The following is an 18,872-nucleotide window of genomic DNA, read 5'->3' as shown; positions in this document are numbered from 1 at the left end:
GCAGTAAACAAGGCAGTGGTCCCCATGTATCTCTTACGGCCGATCCTTATGTTAGCTCAGATTCCTGGAAATGCCAAATGGTTTACTGTGCTTGACCTCAAAGAAGCCTTCTTTCGCATCCCAACCCATTCCTCCTCTCAGTACGTCTGCCCTCAAGTGGACGAACCCCTGCTCGGGCCAAATGCAACAATACCTGGGCAGTATTGCCTCGGGGTCTCAAGACAGCCCACACTTGTTTGGTGGTGCTAGTGGTAAAGAATACACTGGCCAATGCAGGAGACTCAAGAAGACTCAGGTTTGATCCCTGGGTCAGGAAGATCCCCGGGAGGAGGGCACGGCAACCCACTCCAGTGTTCTTGCCTGGAGAATCCCATGGACAGAGGAGCCTGGCAGGCTACAGTCCATGGGGTCACAAAGAGTCGGACACAACTGAGCAACTAACACTGGGGCTACAGGATCTCTCAGAAAAAAAAGCCCAAACCTCAAAGCAACAAGTTAAATATCTGGGATATATTATAAACCCTGGAAGCAGACAGTTATCTCCTTATAGAAAAGAAGCTATATTAGGCCTAAGTGCCCCAAAAACAAACAAAAATCATCCTTTCTTAGGTGTGGCGGGATTTTGCAGAATTTGGATTCCAGGATTCAGACTAGTGGCCAAGCCTCTGTATGAAGCCACTTAAGACCCAGATACAGAACCATTACTCTAGACTGGTTCTTAATAACATCAAACAGATCCTCACCCAAAGCTCCTGCTCTGGGTCTCCCAGTTTCAAAAAGCCATTTATTTCGTATGTAGCTGAGAAGCTGGGGGACAACTCTGTGGGGGGTCCCTGTACAAAAGCTAGGAGAAGTTCCTCAGCCTACAGGCTATTTTTCCAAACAACCAGATTCTGTGGCCCATGGCTGCTTCTGGGTGCTAGCTGCCATCTCTTCATTACAGGAAGAAGCTAACAAGCTTACCTTTGGAGTGCCACTGGAAGTCTAGCCCCCTCATCAAGCACAAGGGATTCTGGAGATTAAAGACCACCATGGGCTTACTGGAGGCCGTCTGACTAAGCACCAGGCTTTACTCCTTGAACTAACCCTCAACACCTGCCACACCCTCAACCCTGCAACACTAATGCCTGCTGAAAGCCCAGAACTAACACAGTCCTGCCTTGAAACCTGTGACCAGGTTTATACCTGCAGGCCTGACCTAACAGACCAGGCTATAGATGACCCTGAGGAAGAATGGTTTACTGAGGGCAGTAGTTTCGTTAAAGATGGAGGCAGCAGGGCAGGGTATGCTATTGCGAGAGCTCATACTGCTGCAGAAGCAAAACCTTTGCCACCTAACACTTCAGCCCAGAGGTGAGCTAATGGTCCTAACTCAAGCCTTAACCTTAGAAAAAGGAAAAATTATAAATATACACGTGTGCTTAGTTGCTAAGTCATGTCGGACTCTTTGTGACCCTGTGGATTGTAGCCCACCAGGCTCCTCTGTCCGTGGGATTCTCCAGGCAACAAAACCGGAGTGGGCAGTCATTCCCTTTTCCAGGGACTCTTCTCGACCCAGGGATTGAACCCCAGTCTCCTAAACTGCTGGCAGATCCTTTACCGTCTGAGCCACCAGGGAAGCCTGGTGCATAAATATATGTACAGACTCAAAATATGCCTTGTTTTACATGCCCTTGCAGCTATCTGGAAAGAAAAAGGATTTTTAAATGCAAAAAAAAAAAAAAAAAATCCCCTGTAAAGTATGGGGTAAGGGACCTCCCTGGTGATCCTGTGGCTAAGAATCCACCTACCAATGTAGGAGACAATGGTTCAATCCCTGGTTCAGGAAGATTCTACATTGCCGTGGGGCACCTAAGCTTATGTGCCACAGCTACGGAGCCTGCCAGCCTACAGCCCGTGCTCCGCAACAGAAGAAGCCCGCACTCTGCGACTGGAGAGAAGCGCCTGCTCACTGCAACTAGAGAAAGCCCGAGCATGGCAACAAAGACCCTGTGCTGTGCTTAGTCGCTCAGTCGTGTCTGACTCGTTGCGACCCCATGCACTGTAGCTCACCAGGCTCCTCTGTCCATGAAATTATCCAGGCAAGAATAGCAGAGTGGGTTGCCATGCCCTTCTCCAGGGGATCTTCCCAACCCAAGGCTCAAACCCAGGTTTCCCATAATGCAGGCAGATTCTTTACCATCTGAGCCACCAGGGTAGCCGAAGAATACTGTAGTGGGTAGCCAAGACCCAGCATAGTCATAAAGAAAGTAGTTAAATATATGGGGCTAAGATTTGACATCTCAAAGAAGTGACTCAAAATCCAAAACAAGGAACAGTCATTCACTGCCGTGGGCACCAAAAGGAAATTGACCTCTGAGTATCTACTGCTGACAGAACAAGGAGGGGTGTGGCCACTGCCAGTACTGCTGGTAGCCCATGGCAATACCTCGCTCCAGGTAGAAACCACTGTCGAGAAAATTCAACAAGTCACCTGGCTTCAGCAGACAATTAACCACCAGCGCTTGCTATTCAGTATGGACAGGGAAACTGAAAGCTGGTTCTCTAGTTTGTTCTCTTGCATCCTACAAGATGTAAAAAACCTTTTGGCAGGAGGTTTTCATTTTCTTATAACCCTTTTCTTTTCAGTCTTGGTCACAGGTTTACGACAGTACTCCGATGTCTTCCCTAGTGTTGTCAACCTGTGACTAAGACTTTCTGGGCCAAGGAGGAGACCTGGAACCAACAGGTCCAGAGCCTCTATTCTAAAAATAGAGAAACATGTTCAACTTTAACCCTGAGAGTAACGAAAAATAGATACCCAAGCAGAACGGCTTCTTAGCAGGGGTAACAACTCCTCCCCTGTCTGGTCAACAGTTAAGGAAGCCCTCCCAAAGTTAACCTGGCTCCTTTCTTTCTGAGGCCCTTTAAAGGCTACTGTTGTTATTCTCCTTTCTGGTCCTTGTTTGATTAAGTTTTGTTGAAGTTTGGGTCTTTTAGGCTTCAGCAGTTGGAAGTAAGGCTCATGATGTCTCAAGGAGTTCAACCCACTCCAGCAGAGAGTGGCCCAGGTCCCTACGGGTCCTTGAAACAGTCAGCAAGGGACTTCTACACCTCTTGGGTAGGCTAGGGTCTGCTGCCCCTGTCCAGAAAGAAGCCGTTTCAGAAGATGAGACCTTCAGCCCCTTACCCCTTAAGAATAAGGAAGTCTCTCAGAGGGCATTGAGACAAGCTGGGACCTGGGACGCTTTTGCTGCAATCCTTGCACCTGGACACACCTCTTCTCCAGGAACAAAATACAAAGAAACTGCATGGGACTAAAAATAACTATGGGTATGCAAAGTTGGGGCAAATTCTGGACAAAAGAGATCAAAATACCCAACTGCCACTTCTGAAGAGCCTGGAGCAAAAACTGGGTGTTGGGAGCAAAAGCAGGGTACTGCACGCGCCCCCTGCACCACCAAAGGGGTGGGCAAACCACCTAAGCCACCCTCCAGCCCAATATGGACACACCCCTACCCTCATCCCACATGAAGAACAAGCTTGTCCCTGCCCAAGAAGCAAGCAAGCAAGGGAACCTGTTTGTTCTCGCTTGCCCAGCATCCCTGCTTCAGCAGGGGCCCCGATAAAGCTTTGCCTGAGCTTCCTGTCCAGCCTCTAGTCAAATTCTATTGACTGGGGAAGGCCTAGAACCCTTGTCCATATCCTGAGCCAGTGAGGCTTCAAAAGGCAGGAAAAAGCAAACATTGCCAAGACATTTATACTCAGTCCAAACAGTTCTGAACAAGCAAAATGAGGAATATTGTTCTCAGAAGGCTTCCTCAGAAAAGACTCAAGGGTGAAACTCAGCATCCAGAGGGAAAGTCAGAACAGAAGACCTGGAGCCACAAGCCTCCTGGGATGACTCCTTCCCCTGAGGACACTGCTCCATGTCACACCCTGTGCGTGCTCAGCTGCCCAGTCAAGTCCAACTCTTTCCCACCCTGTGGACTGTAGCCCATCGGACTCCTCTGTCCATGAAACTTTCCAGGCAAGAATACTGGAGTAAGAAGCCATTTCCTTCTCCAAGGGATCTTCCCAACCCAGGGATCGAATGCCTCGTTTCCTGCATTACAGGCAGATTCTTTACCACTGAGCCACCTGGGAAGCCCACATTTCAAACCCCAGGTGGATCGTTTTAACACCCTCTTCTCTATACACAAAATTGTTTTTTCAGTAATAATCACTTTTCTTGACTCATTCTCCAGTTTTAAAATAACTATTAAAAAGAGTAACTTCAAAATTTAAAAATAATCAACAATTTTACGTATGAAAATTTGCACTCACCAAAGAATATACACACACCTTGCAGTTTACACTCAATTTTGCCATTAAAAATTTTAAACACAAAGTAAAAACTTTAAGTGATCATATAAAGACAGAACTGAAATTGTATCAGTTCTGTGTGATAATTTTTACAATCACTGTGCCATCGTTGTTTCTTTCATATTCACTAATTAAATGCAGGAATATGCAGTACATATTATAGACACAATACAGCCAAAGTGAGCTTGGAGGATTTCATACCTCGAGGTTCCTACTTTCCTAATGAAAGCTATTGTAGATTGAGTGAGTGTGAGTGTGTGTGTGCGCATTGCATCAGGGAAAGGTTTCCTATTATACAAATTGAGATTTCTCCAAATGAGCTTCCAGGTAGACTAAAAAGGATAAATAATAAAAAAAAAAAATGCTAATTTGAAGCACACAGTAAAATTCTGTGCTTTGAACTTCAATAATAACCAAGGCAACTGGAACAAAAGATTTGGGGAAGGGGGCATTTTACCACTAATACTGCTGAGGATTGCCAGTGCGAGGTTTTTACAATAAAAAGCCAGCAAGATGCTCAGTTTTATAATTGTTTTCAAAACTCTCCTACATCTGTCTCATCCATTTTACTGTCTGCAGCCTTGCTACAATCTAAGAAAGAAGTCACAGATAAAAGAGTAAACGTGGGCAGTCATTAAAGACAGAAAATAGCCCCTCTTATATACTGAAGCTGGACCACCTAAATCAACACAAGGTAACAGTTCAGCAACAAATCTCCAGAGACCGCGCACTCCCTCAGTGCCAGCACCTGGGGCTGCCATGCCCACTGCCCATCCGAGTCCAGCACCGGGCTCTCCCCAGTCCTCCTGCCCTGTTACCTGACCCTGGAAACTCACTGCTCCAGATCCCCAGCCAGGAGGGTACTCATGCTTGGAGGTGCTGCCCCCTCCGCTACAGACACACCTGCGCGGAGAAGGGCGTCCCAGTGGCTGCTCCGGAGTTGCATGCAGGGGCAGGCAGCGGAGCCCAGAAGACACTATGCATGGGGATGAGAGGGTCATGGCCAGCGGAGCAGCGACAAGACGCTGCCGGAGAAGACCGGACAAGACCTGGAAAGGATAAGCCAGGAGTCCCACCTGTGAGAAGAGGCGCGCAGTTCAACAGCCCACAGCTGAAGGACATTAGTGCTTCAGAATTTGGCCAAACTGTCCTGGCCGCCAAGGAGAGGGCAACTATTTTTGATCTAGAATCTGTGGTTTTCAGCGAGCACCTGGAAGCCTATAATTATTATTACACTTTACTGGGAATTGGTGCATTTTCCATTTTCTTGCAGGGAACTCTCTTTTCCATCAAGAGGAGAAGATATCAAAGGCTTCACAGAAATTCTTTTCTTATTGATAAAATAAGCTATTTCAAAACGTAAATATATGAGCAAAAGAGCAAAGCAGCTATGGTCTCTTCTGAAGGGAATAACGTACAAAAAGGAGAACTCACCTGAAGAGGTGCTTAGACTTTACAATGCACTCTGCTAGAAGGCTTGAGGGTCCAGACCAAATTCAAGGGGGAAAATGTTTGGCGTCAGGGGTGGAGGATGGAGGGAAGGAACGAGAGGCGAGATTGGAGGTGTGGGGATGGGGGCGGTGGAGAAAAAAGACAATGTAAAGGAGATACGGAAGGCTTGTAACGAGGAATTTGGTGAAACTTTAGGAAGGAAAAGAAAAGCTCGTAAAGAAACACGACCGATTAGAAAGAAAATGAAGTCTGAATGCCTTCAAATTCTAGAGGAGAAAAAACACCGAATTTCAGAAGAGCTCGGAGCTCTTACTTGCAGGAAGCATTTGGGATGAGCGAGCATTCCAAGCCTTCCGCCGACTCCCTGCAAGAGCTCCCCCAACTGGCCACAGAGCGCAATCACAGGGGGCTTTAAAGCCTCGGGACCCTGGGCCGCATCTGCTTCCAAAGAGCCTCACTGCGCTGGTGTCAGGTGCGGCTTGATTGTTGGACTTTACAGGCTTCCCGTGTGACTCTAGAGGGCAGCCAGGATTAACGACCAGAAGCTCTGACTTCTGAAAAAGAAAGAAATTCAAGTTTTTGGAACATTACCTTATACCGTTGACCATCGTTCAGTTCAGTCGCTCAGTCGTGTCTGACTCTGCAACCCCATGGACTGCAGCACGCCAGGCTTCCCTGTCCATCACCAACTCCGGAAGCTTGCTCAAACTCATGTCCATCGAGTCGGTGACACCATCCAACCATCTCATCCTCTGTCGTCCCCTTCTCCTACCTTCAGTCTTTCCGTTGACAATGTTGAGATGATAATGCCCTAAAGCTGGAAAAGGCCATGAATAAAATTGTAGTTTAAAAGTACTGTGCTTGAGATGGAAAAACTCAAAGGTTCATCATAACCAATCTGTGCTCTATCCATACACTAGGATACCACTCAGTGATTTAAAAAAAAAAAAAGGAACAATCTTGTTTTCAAACAGGCACCAAAGATACATCTCAAAAACATGATGCTATGCTGAATGAAAAAAAAAAAAATCAGACACAAAAGAGTACTTTCTAATATACGGGTTTGATTATGTGACGTCCAAGAGCAGGCAAAATTAGTCTGTGATGAAATCAGAACAAGTGGTTGCCCCTGGGAAGTAGAGGTGGGAATTGACTGGGAAAAGTCACAAGATGGAATGTTTTCTACCTTATTTTGAGTAGTGGCTATACAGGTGCAAATGCTGTCAAAATTCATCAAACTGGACACTTAATATTTTTTTGCATGTAAATTATATTCAATTAAAAAAATATATCCTGCACTTTTGAAAAAGAGGCCATTTCTAATCAAATAGGTGATGAGATATAAGCCTGATAATAGCTACATCCTGTCACAGAAATAGTGGGGGAGAAATGCAGAACCTTGTGGCAGAGAGCAAACCTTTAAGTACTGCATCAGCAGAGAAGGAGCTCAGAGGAGAAGCTGGCTTGAAAAAGAATGAATGGGGAAATTCTCTGGTGGTCCAGTGGTTAGGGGGGCTTCCCTGATAGCTCAGTTGGTAAAGAATCCGCCGGCAATTCAGGAAACTCTGGTTCAATTCCTGGGTCAGGAAGATCCCCTGGAGAACGGAAAGGCTACCCACTCCAGTATTCTGGCCTGGAGAATTCCATGGACTGAATAGTCCATGGGGTTGCAGAGTCAAACACGACAGCAACTTTCACTTTCCAGTGGTTAGGACTTGGGACTTTCCCTGCCCTGAGCCCAGGTTCAATTCCTGGCCACCATCCCCACCCCCACCCCCACCCAGAAAACCCTTACTATTGTCAAAAAGAAAGAGAATAAACGAGAGGAGAGCAGAAGCTCTTAGCTGAAGAGGAAGCAAAAACACTTCTAAGCACAGAATTCAAGAACAGGAAGGCAAATTATAGGAAGGAGAGAGGGGGAGAGAGGAGTGATCAGTCTAATAAAACCCAAATTCCTCTTCAGGATCAGAAAGATCATGACAATTCATGAGCTCTTCTTGCTGCCAGGAGAGCTCTTGCTGGAGAGAAGATGCAAGCTGCCAGCCTGTGACAGAAGTTCACATAAGTAAAATCAAAGACAGGATTCCCTGCTGGCTCAGTGGTAAAGAATCCCCCTGCCAAGCAGAAGATGTGGGTTTGATTCCTGAGTTGGAAAGATCCCTTGGAGAAGGAAATGGCAACCCACTCCAGTATTCTTGCCTGGGAAATTCCATGGACAAAGGAGCCTGGCGGGCTACAGTCCACAGGGTCGCAATAAAATCAGACTCGACTTAACAACTAAACAACAACAAAAAATCAAACAGCAATGCTTCAAATATCAGTAACTTTAAGTCCATTTCCAGAAAGATGGGACCACAAAATCCTTAGAGGACCTCAGTAATGAGCCAGACAGTATTTTAGGCGTGCAGGCCTTAGGGTCTTTATGCAATAAACACTGCCATTATAGCATGAAAGCATCCATAGGCAAGACACAAGTGAATGAGGCACCCATGTTCCATAAAACCATCTATTGGCTCGGCCAAAAAGTTCATTCATGTTTCTCTGCAAGGTGTTATGAAAAACCCAAATGAACTTTCTGGCCAACCCAGTATAAAAACAGCTGTCAGATCATTGAAGACAGGCCATAATGGCTGAGTCCATTCCAGTCAAAAGAGAGTAGGAAAGGAAAAGCTACCCACACAACATGGAGTTACACACATCACTTGCATTCACAGTCAGTGGCCAGAACTTAATCCTTGGGTCATACCAAGCTGCAGGGAATGGTGCAAGTGTGGTCTGCACCGTGAGCAGCGTATCTATCGAGAATCAGGCATCTGCCACCCAAAAATCTAGTAGACCTAGTAAACAAGTTCACCAAAGTTGCAGTCAATATGCAAAAATCATCTGTATCTCCATACACATAACAATCAACAGTCCAAAAATGAAACTGAAATTAAGAAAACAATTCTGTTCACAAAAGCATCAAAAAGGATAAAAAGGAGGAAACTGAACAAAAGAAGTACAAGACTTGTATGCTAAAACCTACAAAACATCACTGAAAAAAAATTAAAGACCTAAATAGATGGAAAGACATCCTGTGTTCAATGGAAGACTTACTATTGTTAAGATGTCTGCTGCTGCTGCTGCTAAGTCACTTCAGTGTGTCCAACTCTGTGCAACCCCATAGACAGCAGCCCACCAGGCTCCCCCGTCCCTGGGATTCTCCAGGCAAGAACACTGGAGTGGGTTGCCACTTTCTTCTTCAATGCATGAAAGTGGAAAGTGAAAAGTGAAAACTGAAAGGGAAGTCGCTCAGTCGTGTCCGACTCTTAGCGACCCCATGGACTGCAGCCCACCAGGCTCCTCTGTCCGTGGGATTTTCCAGGCAAGAGGACTGGAGTGGGGTGCCATCGCCTTCTCCATGTTAAGATGTCAATACTCCCCAAATTCATCTATAAAATTCAATGCAATTCCTGTCAAAATCTCAACTGCCTCTTTTATGAAAATGGATAAGCTTATCCTAAAGTTCATAAGGAATTGCAAAGGATTCTGCCTAGCCATAATAATTCTGAAAAAGAACAAAGTTGGAGGACATATTTCTGGTTTCAAAACTTACTATTAATCAAAGCAACAGTAACCCAGAGTGTGTGTTACTAACATAAAGATAGACAGAGAGAGAAAAACAAAACTGAACCCAGAAATAAACCCACACACATCTATGGTCAGTTGATTTTTGACAAGGGTGCCAAGACGACTCACTGAGGAAAAAATAGTCTTTTTACCAGTGGTCCAACTGGATATTCACGTGCAAAAGAATGAAGTTGGACCATTACCTCGTACCATATATAAAAATCAACTCAAGGTGGATCAAAGACCTAAACATAAGAGCTTAAACTATAAAACTGTTAGAAGAAAACACAGGGATAAATCTTCATGACCTTGGATTTAGCAATATACACACTTATATTCACAGAATCTTAACACTTCTGGAAGAGCACTGGAAATACTAACTGCATCTAAGGAGGGAAACTGGAGGGTCGAAAGAGGGGGAATTACTTTCAAAGGTATATTCATTTTTACCTTTTGAATGGTCTAGCATGTGTTTATAATATCTATTAAAACAATACAATTTAATTTAAAATAAGCCAAAAACAGATGGCAGGCTGGATTTGGCCTAAGGGGTTGCCTAGCGATGCTCTAAGTCAAAATGGCTCAATATAAAGGAAAAAACTCACTTCCTCCTGTGTCTCCTTTCAGTTCAGTTCAGTCACTCAGTCGTGTCCGACTCTGTCACCCCATGGACTGCAGCACGCCAGGCTTGCCTGTCCATCACCAACTCCTGGAGCTTACTCAAACATTGTGTAGGTGATGCCATCCAGCTATCTCATCCTCTGTCATCCCCTTCTCTTTCTGCCTTCAATCTTCCCTAGCATCAGGGTCTTTTCCAATGAGTCAACTCTTCACATCAGGTGGCCAAAGTATTGGAGTTTCAATTTCAGCATAAGACCTTCCAATGAATATGCAGGACTGATTCCTTGAAGATTGACTGGTTGGATCTCTTTGCAGTCCAAGGGACTCTCAAGAATCTTCTCCAACACCTCAGTTCAAAAGCATCAATTCTTCAGTGCTCAGCCTTTTTATGATCCAGCTCTCACATCATACATAACTACTAGAAAAAGCCACAGCTTGACTAGACAGACCTTTACCGGCAAAGTACTGTCTCTGCTTTTTAATATGCTGTCTAGGTTGGTCATAGCTTTTCTTCCAAGGAGCAAGCGCCTTTAAATTTCATGGCTGCAGTCATCATCTGCAGTGATTTTGGAGCCCCCCAAAATAAAGTCTCTCACTCTTTCCATTGTTTCCCTATCTATTTGTCATGAAGTGATGGGACTGGATGCAATAATCTTAGTTTTCTGAATGTTAAATTTTAAGCCAGCTTTTTCACTCTCCTCTTTCACCTTCATCAAGAGGCTCTTTAGTTCTTCTTCACTTTCTCCCATAAGGGTGGTGTCACCTGCATATCTGAGGTTATTGATATTTCTCCCGGCAATCTTCATTGCAGCTTGTGCTTCATCCAGCCTGGCATTTTGCATGATGCATACAAGTTAATAAGCAGGGTGACAATATACAGCCTTGACGTACTCCTTTTCCTATTTGGAACCAGTCCATTGTTCCATGTCCAGTTCTAACTGTTGCTTCCTGACCTGCATACAGATTTCTCAGGAGGCAGGTCAGGTGGTCTGGTAGTCCCATCTCTTGAAGAATTTCCCACAGTTTGTTGTGATCCACACAGTCAAAGGCTTTGGCTAGTCAATAAAGCAGAAATGGATGTTTTTCTGGAACTCTCTTGCTTTTTCATGATCCAGCGGATGTTGGCAATTTGATCTCTGGTTCCTCTACCTTTTCTAAATCCAGCTTGAACATCTGGAAGTTCACAGTTCACGGATTGCTGAAGCCTGGCTTGGAGAATTTTGAGCATTACTTTGCTAGTGTGTGAGATGAGTGCAATTATGTGGTAGTTCGAGCATTCTGTGGCATTGCCTTTCTTTGGGATTGGAATGAAAACTGACCTTTTCCAATCCTGTGGCCACTGCTGAGTTTTCCAGATTTGCTGGCATATTGAGTACATCACTTTCACAGCATCATCTTTTAGGATTTGAAATAGCTCAGCTAGAATTCCATCACCTCCACTAGCTTTGTTTGTAGTGATGCTTCCTAAGGCCCCCTTGACTTCTCATTCCAGGATATCTGGTTCTAGGTGAGTGATCACACCATTGTGGTCATCTGGGTCCTAAAGATCTTTTCTATACAGTTCTTCTGTGTATTGTTGCCACCTCTTCTTAATATCTTCTGCTTCTGTTAGGTCCATACCATTTCTGTCCTTTATTGCACTCATCTTTGCATGAAATGTTCCCTTGGTATCTCTAATTTTCTTGAAGAGATCTCTAGCCTTTCCCATTCTATTGTTTTCCTCTATTTCTTTGCACTGATCACTGAGGCAGACTTTCTTATCTCTCCTTGCTATTCTTTGGAACTCTGCATTCAAATGGTTATATCTTTCCTTTCCTCCTTTGCGTTTAGCTTCTCTTCTTATCTCAGCTATTTGTAAGTCCTCCCAAACAACCATTTTGCCTTTTTGCATTCCTTTTTTCTTGGGGATGGTCTTGATCACTGCCTCCTGTACAATGTCATGAACCTCCATCCATAGTTCTTTAGGCACTCTGTCTATCAGATCTAATCCCTTGAATCTATTTGTCACTTCCACTGTAAGGGATTTGATTTAGGTCATACCTGAATGGTCTGGTGGTTTTCCCTACTTTCTTCAATTTAAGTCTGAATTTGGCAATAAGGAGCTCATGATTTGAGCCACAGTCAGCTCCCGGCCTTGTTTTTGCTGACTGTATAGAGCTTCTCCATCTTTGGCTGCAAAGAATATAATCCATCTGATTTCGGTATTGACCATCTACTCCATGTGTAGTCTTCTCTTGTGTTGTTGGAAGAGGGTGTTTGCTATGACCAGTGTGTTCTCTTGGCAAAACTGTTAGCCTTGGACCTGCTTCATTTTGTACTCCAAGGCCAAATTTGCCTGTTATTCCAGGTAGCTCTTGACTTCCTACTTTTGCATTCCAGTCCCCTATAATGAAGAGGATATCTTTTTTGGGTATTAGTTCTAGAAGGTCTTGTAGGTCTTCATATAACCGTTCAACTTCAGCTTCTTCAGCATTACTGGACAGGGCATAGGCTTGGATTATCGTGATTATTGAATGGATTGCTTTGGAAATGAACAGAGATCATTCTGTCATTTTTGAAATTGCATCCAAGTACTGCATTTTGGAGTCTTTTGTTGACTATGATGACTCCATTTCTTTAAAAGAATACAAGGATCTAAAAAATAGTACAAGGGATTCTTGTACTTACTATTTTTTCACACTACTACAAACTTGCTTCTGACACCAGGTGTGTGTGTGCGTGGTTGTTTTTCACACGTTCAAGCAATTCTGTGCTATCAGCTAGGTGTCCCACAGTTTAACTCAATTTTGACACTACCTGGAGATTACGTCTGATCCCACAGGTTAAGGACTCAGTCCACAAGACACCCCTACTCCCAGTTCAGATGCCAATCAAAAGTCCAGACTGGGGACTTTCCTGGTGGTCCAGTGGTTAAGACTCCGCCTTTCAATGTGGGGGAGTAGGTCTGATTTCTGGTTGGGGAACATGTCACAGGGTGTGGCCAAAAATTAAAAAAAAAACAGTCCAGGTTGTTACTTGTATTTCTTTTTTTAAAAAAAAAATTATTTACCTCCTTATTTGGCTGCATCAGGTCTTAGTTGTGGCATGAGGCCTTCGTTGCATCATGCAGGATCTTTCATTGTGGTGCACAGACTCTCTAGTTGTAGCACACGAATTCCCTGGTTGCAGTGCACAGGCGTAGCTGCTCCAGAGCATGTGGGAGCTTAATTCCCTGACCAGGGATCAAACCTGTGTCCCCTGCATTGCGAGGCAGATTCTTAAACCACTGGATTATCAGGGAAGTCCCTGGCACTTGCATTTCTGACCAATGAACTACAAATTTCCCTCCTCAGTTTCAATTAATTTCCTAGAGTGGCTCACAGAACTTGGGAAAACATTTACTTACTAGATTATCAGTGTGTTATAAAAAATATATATAACTCAGGAACAGCCAGATGGGAGAGATGCAGAAGGTAAGGAATGTGGGAAGGAGGGTGGAGTTTCCATGCTCCCTCAGAGAGGGCCACTCTCCCAGCAGCAACTCGGAAAGTCTCTGATCCCTGTCCTTTTGGGGGTTTTAAGGAAGCTATATTATGTAGGCATGACTGACTGGGTCATTGGCCGTTGATGACTGAACTCAATCTCCTCTCCCCTCCCCAGAAGTCAAGGAGGTGGGGCTGACAGCTCCAGCCCTCTAATCAGTGGTTCGTTCCCCTGGCAACCAGCCCCCATCCTTTGGGGCTTTCCAAAAGCTACCTCATTAACACAAAGCAGCTGTGATTGAAAGAAGTTTGTCGTGAATAAATACCAAAACACTCTTTTTGCCTTTATGGCTCTGAAGCTGTTTCACGAACCAAAGACAAAAGACCAAATGTTATCATGAAAAAAAACAAAGCTCCCATTGCTTGTATCATTTAGGAAATTCCAAGGATTTTAGGGGCTCTGTGCCAGAAGCAGGAAGAAGACCAAATACATGTTCTTATAAGTCACACTTCTTTTGTCCTCCACTGAAATCAGCAGGGCACTCTATCCCCAGTAAATGAGGAATATATTGCCCTGATAATGCTGTATGAATTAGAACAGGCCAACTGCTACAACAAACAGACCCCACAATATGTAAGGGTCTTACACAGTAGGAGAAGGCAATGGCACCCCACTCCAGTGTTCTTGCCTGGAGAATCCCAGGGACGGGGGAGCCCGGCGGGCTGCCGTCTATGGGGTCACACAGGGTTGGACACGACTGAAGCGACTTAGCAGCAGCAGCATACACAATAGAAAGTTCTTTTGTGGGTTATGTAACGCTACTGAGCAGGTTAAATAGCCTTCATCCATTCAGTCATTCAGGTACCCAGGCTATTAAAAGGAACTGAGGCCCAGTAGCAAGACACGCAGAGTAACTCCAGAGTCAGCCCAAACTGTTGCTGCCCCGTTTCTAACAAGATAATGGGCTGTTTTTTCAGAGAAAACAGAATAAAACCTCAAGTCACACAAACAGTGCATGAGCAGAGGAGGAAATTCCAACTCAGTTACCTCCCCTCAACGGGATCAAAGGACCAGGACATGCCTGGAACCTGAACGCTGGAACCCTTTCAGAAGCGAAGAGTCGCTGTCCAGGAAGATGCTGAAGCTCCCTTTACCACACCTTACTGTAAATGACCAAGTTCCAAAGCCCACCAATCAAAACCTGCTCCACCAGCACTTCCCCAGATCAACCCTCCTCCCCTACCTCATGAAAGTCTGACCAAACCCCAGACTGGAGAGACAGATCTGAGCTCTGCCTCCTGCCTCCTTGCTTGGCTGCTCTGCCATATAAAGATTTTTCTCTCTGCAGAAGACCATTGTCTCAGTGTTCGGTCTTTCTGCACAGTGGACAACAAGCCTACTCAGTGGGTCACAGTAGCGGACTAGGGGGCTAGAACATAGGCAGGCTGGTGTTTGACCGAAAACCTAGTTTCTTAGTCATGCTGAGCCCAAATACTGAGTTTCTTAGGTTCATTTTAGTTTCATAATTTTTTAATATCTTGACCCTGGATCTTAAGGAGCATCTTTATCAAATTAAAAGACAGTGCTGGGTATGTTAATTTGGTGTGTAGAATATTTTAAATGAGTTTGTGTGTGTGTGTTAAGTCACTTCAGTCATGTCCAAGTCTGTGAGACCCTATGGACTGTAGCCATCCATGGAATTCTTCAGGCAAGAATACTGGAGTGGGCTGCCATGCCCTCCCCTTAAATGAGTATAAGATTGAATAAATGGATGAGTGAATGAGTTGTCTTTTACTATAATCTACCTTAAATCCTTTTAGGTAGTGGGTAGATGAAATAAATAAGAGGGTTGAAAATAAGGGACCCTCCCCCACAGCGGACCCAAAGCAGACAGGACACTGACCCGGCTGGTTAAGCCATGCGGATATGACACCAGAAGAACTAATTTCCTTAGGAAAGCCATCTCCCAAGTCAATTTTTTAATACTTTTTTATCTGGCTGCACCAGGTCTTAGTCACAGCATATGAAATCTTCCATCTCCATTGCAGCATGCAGGATCTTTCCATTGCAGCATGTGGGATCTAGTTCCCTGACCAGGGATTGAACCTGGGCCCCTGGTATTGGGAGCCCATAGTCTTAGTCACTGGACCACCAGGGAGGTCCCTCCCATGTCAAGTTAATCCAATCCAGTATTCATGTATTACATTCCTGTGGCTGCTGTAAAAAATTATCACAAACTTGATGGCTTAAAACAACAGAAACTTACTCCTTCCCACGTCTAGAGGCCCTAGAGGAGAACCTGCTCCATGCTGCGTCCAGTGGCTGGCTGCCAGCAGCCCTTGGGCTTATAGCCACATCATCCTCATCTTTCAGGCCAGCATCTTAAAATCTCCTTAGCTCCATCTTCACATAATCGTTTTCTCTATCAAACTTCCTCGGCATCCCTCTTATAAGAATATTACATGTGTGTGCTTTCAGGGACCACTTGGATAACATAGGATAGTTACCTCATCTCAACACTCTTAATCACATCTGCAAAGATCCTCCCACCCCCACCCCCAGGCTCCATGGATTAGGACATGGATATCTTTCATGGGCACATTGATTCATTCAATACACATGACTCAACCCTTTACTGAAAATTTATATAAGTCAGCATTCAGTCTTCAGTTCAGTCGCTCAGTCATGTCTTGAGTCTTTGCGACCCCATGAACCGCAGCATGCCAGGCCTCCCTGTCCATCACCAGCTCCTGGAGTCCACCCAAACCCATGTCCATTGAGTCGGTGATGCCATCCAGCCAGCATTCAGTCTTATGGGTATGCAAAAATTTATAAAACAGGGTCTTTGACTTCTGATTTTAATAAAGTTGATGTGTTCCCCCTTGTCTGGAAATCATCTGTATCAGTCAGGGTCCAGTCAAGACAAGAGGTTCCAGAGATTTCCTTGGTGACCCAATGGCTAAGACTCCATGCTCCCAATGCAGAGGCCCTGGGTTCAGTCCCTGGTCAAGGAACTAAATCCTGCCTGCTGCAACAAAGGACTAAAACTGCCAAATAAACAAATAAAAGAAAACAGGTTTCATACTGGTTATTTTAACAGAATGTGAGATAGGACAGTGATTAAACAGGGGCTGGAGGACTCAAAAAACAAAAGGAGGACACTGAGGTCGAACCAAGATATACGCTACCCCAAGAAGCAACTCCCACCTGAAGCGCTGGGGGAATGATGAAAAGACGCTAAAGGGGAGGCCTCCAGGGACGGCGGAGCCTGGTGGGCTGCCGTCTATGGGGTCGCACAGAGTCGGACAGGACTGAAGTGACTTAGCAGCAGCAGCAGCTTGGAGGTGAGCTCTGGACCTCGGAAAAGAGGTGGGATCCAGCGGCTGCTACCATCCCAACTGCTCCGAGGAAGGGCTGGTACTGGGCTCCACCCCCAAGGAGAGATGCTGTGGCATCATGTGAGTGTATCGGGAGACTGCGGGGAGGCTGAAGCCTGGACCCCCAAATCAAGCTGGAGGCGGAAGCCAACCTTTGCTGCCCGGTGTGACATGCGCGCATTGCTGGTGAAATACTGCGCAAGCCCAGCAAGCACCCGGCACGTCTCAGCTCTGGCCGCCTGGTCTTCCCTCTAGCGCCCCCTGCTGGCAGAAGCCCGCAGGACGCTATCTAGCAGGAGAAACGCCGCCGAGTTCCAGCTCCAGCACTTCAGAGCAGAACACAAAAGGGTCGATTAGGAGCGAAAAGACAGTAGCAATCCATCCAAGCCACCCCCTGGCTCCTCAGCATCCAGTTCCACCCTGCCACCTACATTTGAACTTCCATATTCCCACAAAACAAATTGATGCTTCTGCCTAACAATCTAGATCCAACTATCCTTCAAATAAATGAAGATATCCTCAGCCTTTCCCCAAAAGGCGACGCATGAATTCTGTACAGCCATTGCTAAATGATGTTAATGGCTGCATTGATGCTGATAATATAAAGCTTTATTATATATATATATATATATATTTCTTTATATGTATATGTGTTTGTATGGGGGCAGGGTGTGGGGGCAGTAGCTTCCCAGATGGCACTAGTTATAAAGAACCCGCTCGAACGCAGGAGATGAAAGAGAAGTGGGTTCCATTCCTGGATCGGGAAGATCCCCTGGAGGAGGGCATTGCAATCCACTCCAGTATTCTTGCCTAGAGAATCCCATGGACAGAGGAGCCTGGCGGGCTATGGTCCATAGGGTCGCAAAGAGTCAGACACGACTGAGCAACTTCACACACATGCATGTGTGTGTGTGTCTTATAGGTAGAGTTGGGTCTCCCGAAAGGATGGGCTAATGTCCTGACCCTCAGTACCTCAGAATGTGACCTCATTTAGAGATAGGGTCTTTGCAGATGTAATAAAGTCTGCTGCTGCTGCTAAGTCACTTCAGTCGTGTCCGACTCTGTGCAACCCCATAGATGGCAGCCCACCAGGCTCCCCCGTCCCTGGGATTCTCCAGGCAAGAACACTGGAGTGGGTTGCATTTCCTTCTCCAATGCATGAAAGTGAAAAGTCTAGATGAGGTCATTAGGGTGGACCCTAATCTAATCTGACTAGTGTTCCTACAGGAAGTGGCAAATGACATGTGAAGATACGGACCCAGAAAGAACAGCATGTTCTCAGAGGCAGAGATTAGGGTGATGTGTATACAAGCCAAAAAACCACCAGAAACTGAAAAAGAGGCAACAAAAAAGTATTCCCTTGCGCCAGTGAAGAGAGCATGATCCTGACCACACCTTGATTTCAGACTCCACCTCCTGAACTGTCAGAAAATAAATTTCTGTTGTTTTTAAGATACTCACCCTGTGCCTTTGTTACGGCAGCACTAGGAAACTAGCTGTGTGTGTGTGTGTGTGTGTGTGTGTGTGTGTGAGTGTGTGTGTGTGTATAGAATAAGTAAGAAAGTGTACCTAGCTAGCCTATTCTCATTTTGGTAATTCACTACAAGACTGTACTTGATGTCGATAGTTTCTTTCTTCCATTCCCCATCCTGTGTTCCTTCTTCCTTCAGCTAGCACCTTAGCTGGTTAAATTATTTATGTGGTGGGGTAGCCCTTTATTTAATATGAAGGGTATGGTTGCTATGGTTGTTGGTTGCTATTGTTTTCCATTCACTTTTACTTGGAAATGTGAAGCACTAAGAGGCACCCCGGAAAACATCCCTGATTCTAGATGTCTGACATCACTGTGTAGTAACAGCCCCCTTTTCCCTTAGTCACCAGGTTCAGTCATTCCAGCAAGTAGAGTAACCCCTTCGTTTACCTGTTGGCTCAGTGACATGAGGAACCCCAGCTGACCAGGAAGCAGTCTCAGCTTCCAGGTCAATGATATCCACGTCATATCCCATG

This window comes from Capricornis sumatraensis, chromosome 22 (genome assembly GCF_032405125.1).
Source record: "Capricornis sumatraensis isolate serow.1 chromosome 22, serow.2, whole genome shotgun sequence".
In the NCBI taxonomy this organism is placed as follows: domain Eukaryota; kingdom Metazoa; phylum Chordata; class Mammalia; order Artiodactyla; family Bovidae; genus Capricornis; species Capricornis sumatraensis.
The sequence above is the reverse complement of the archived record's forward strand: the minus strand, read 5'-3'. Positions refer to the sequence as shown.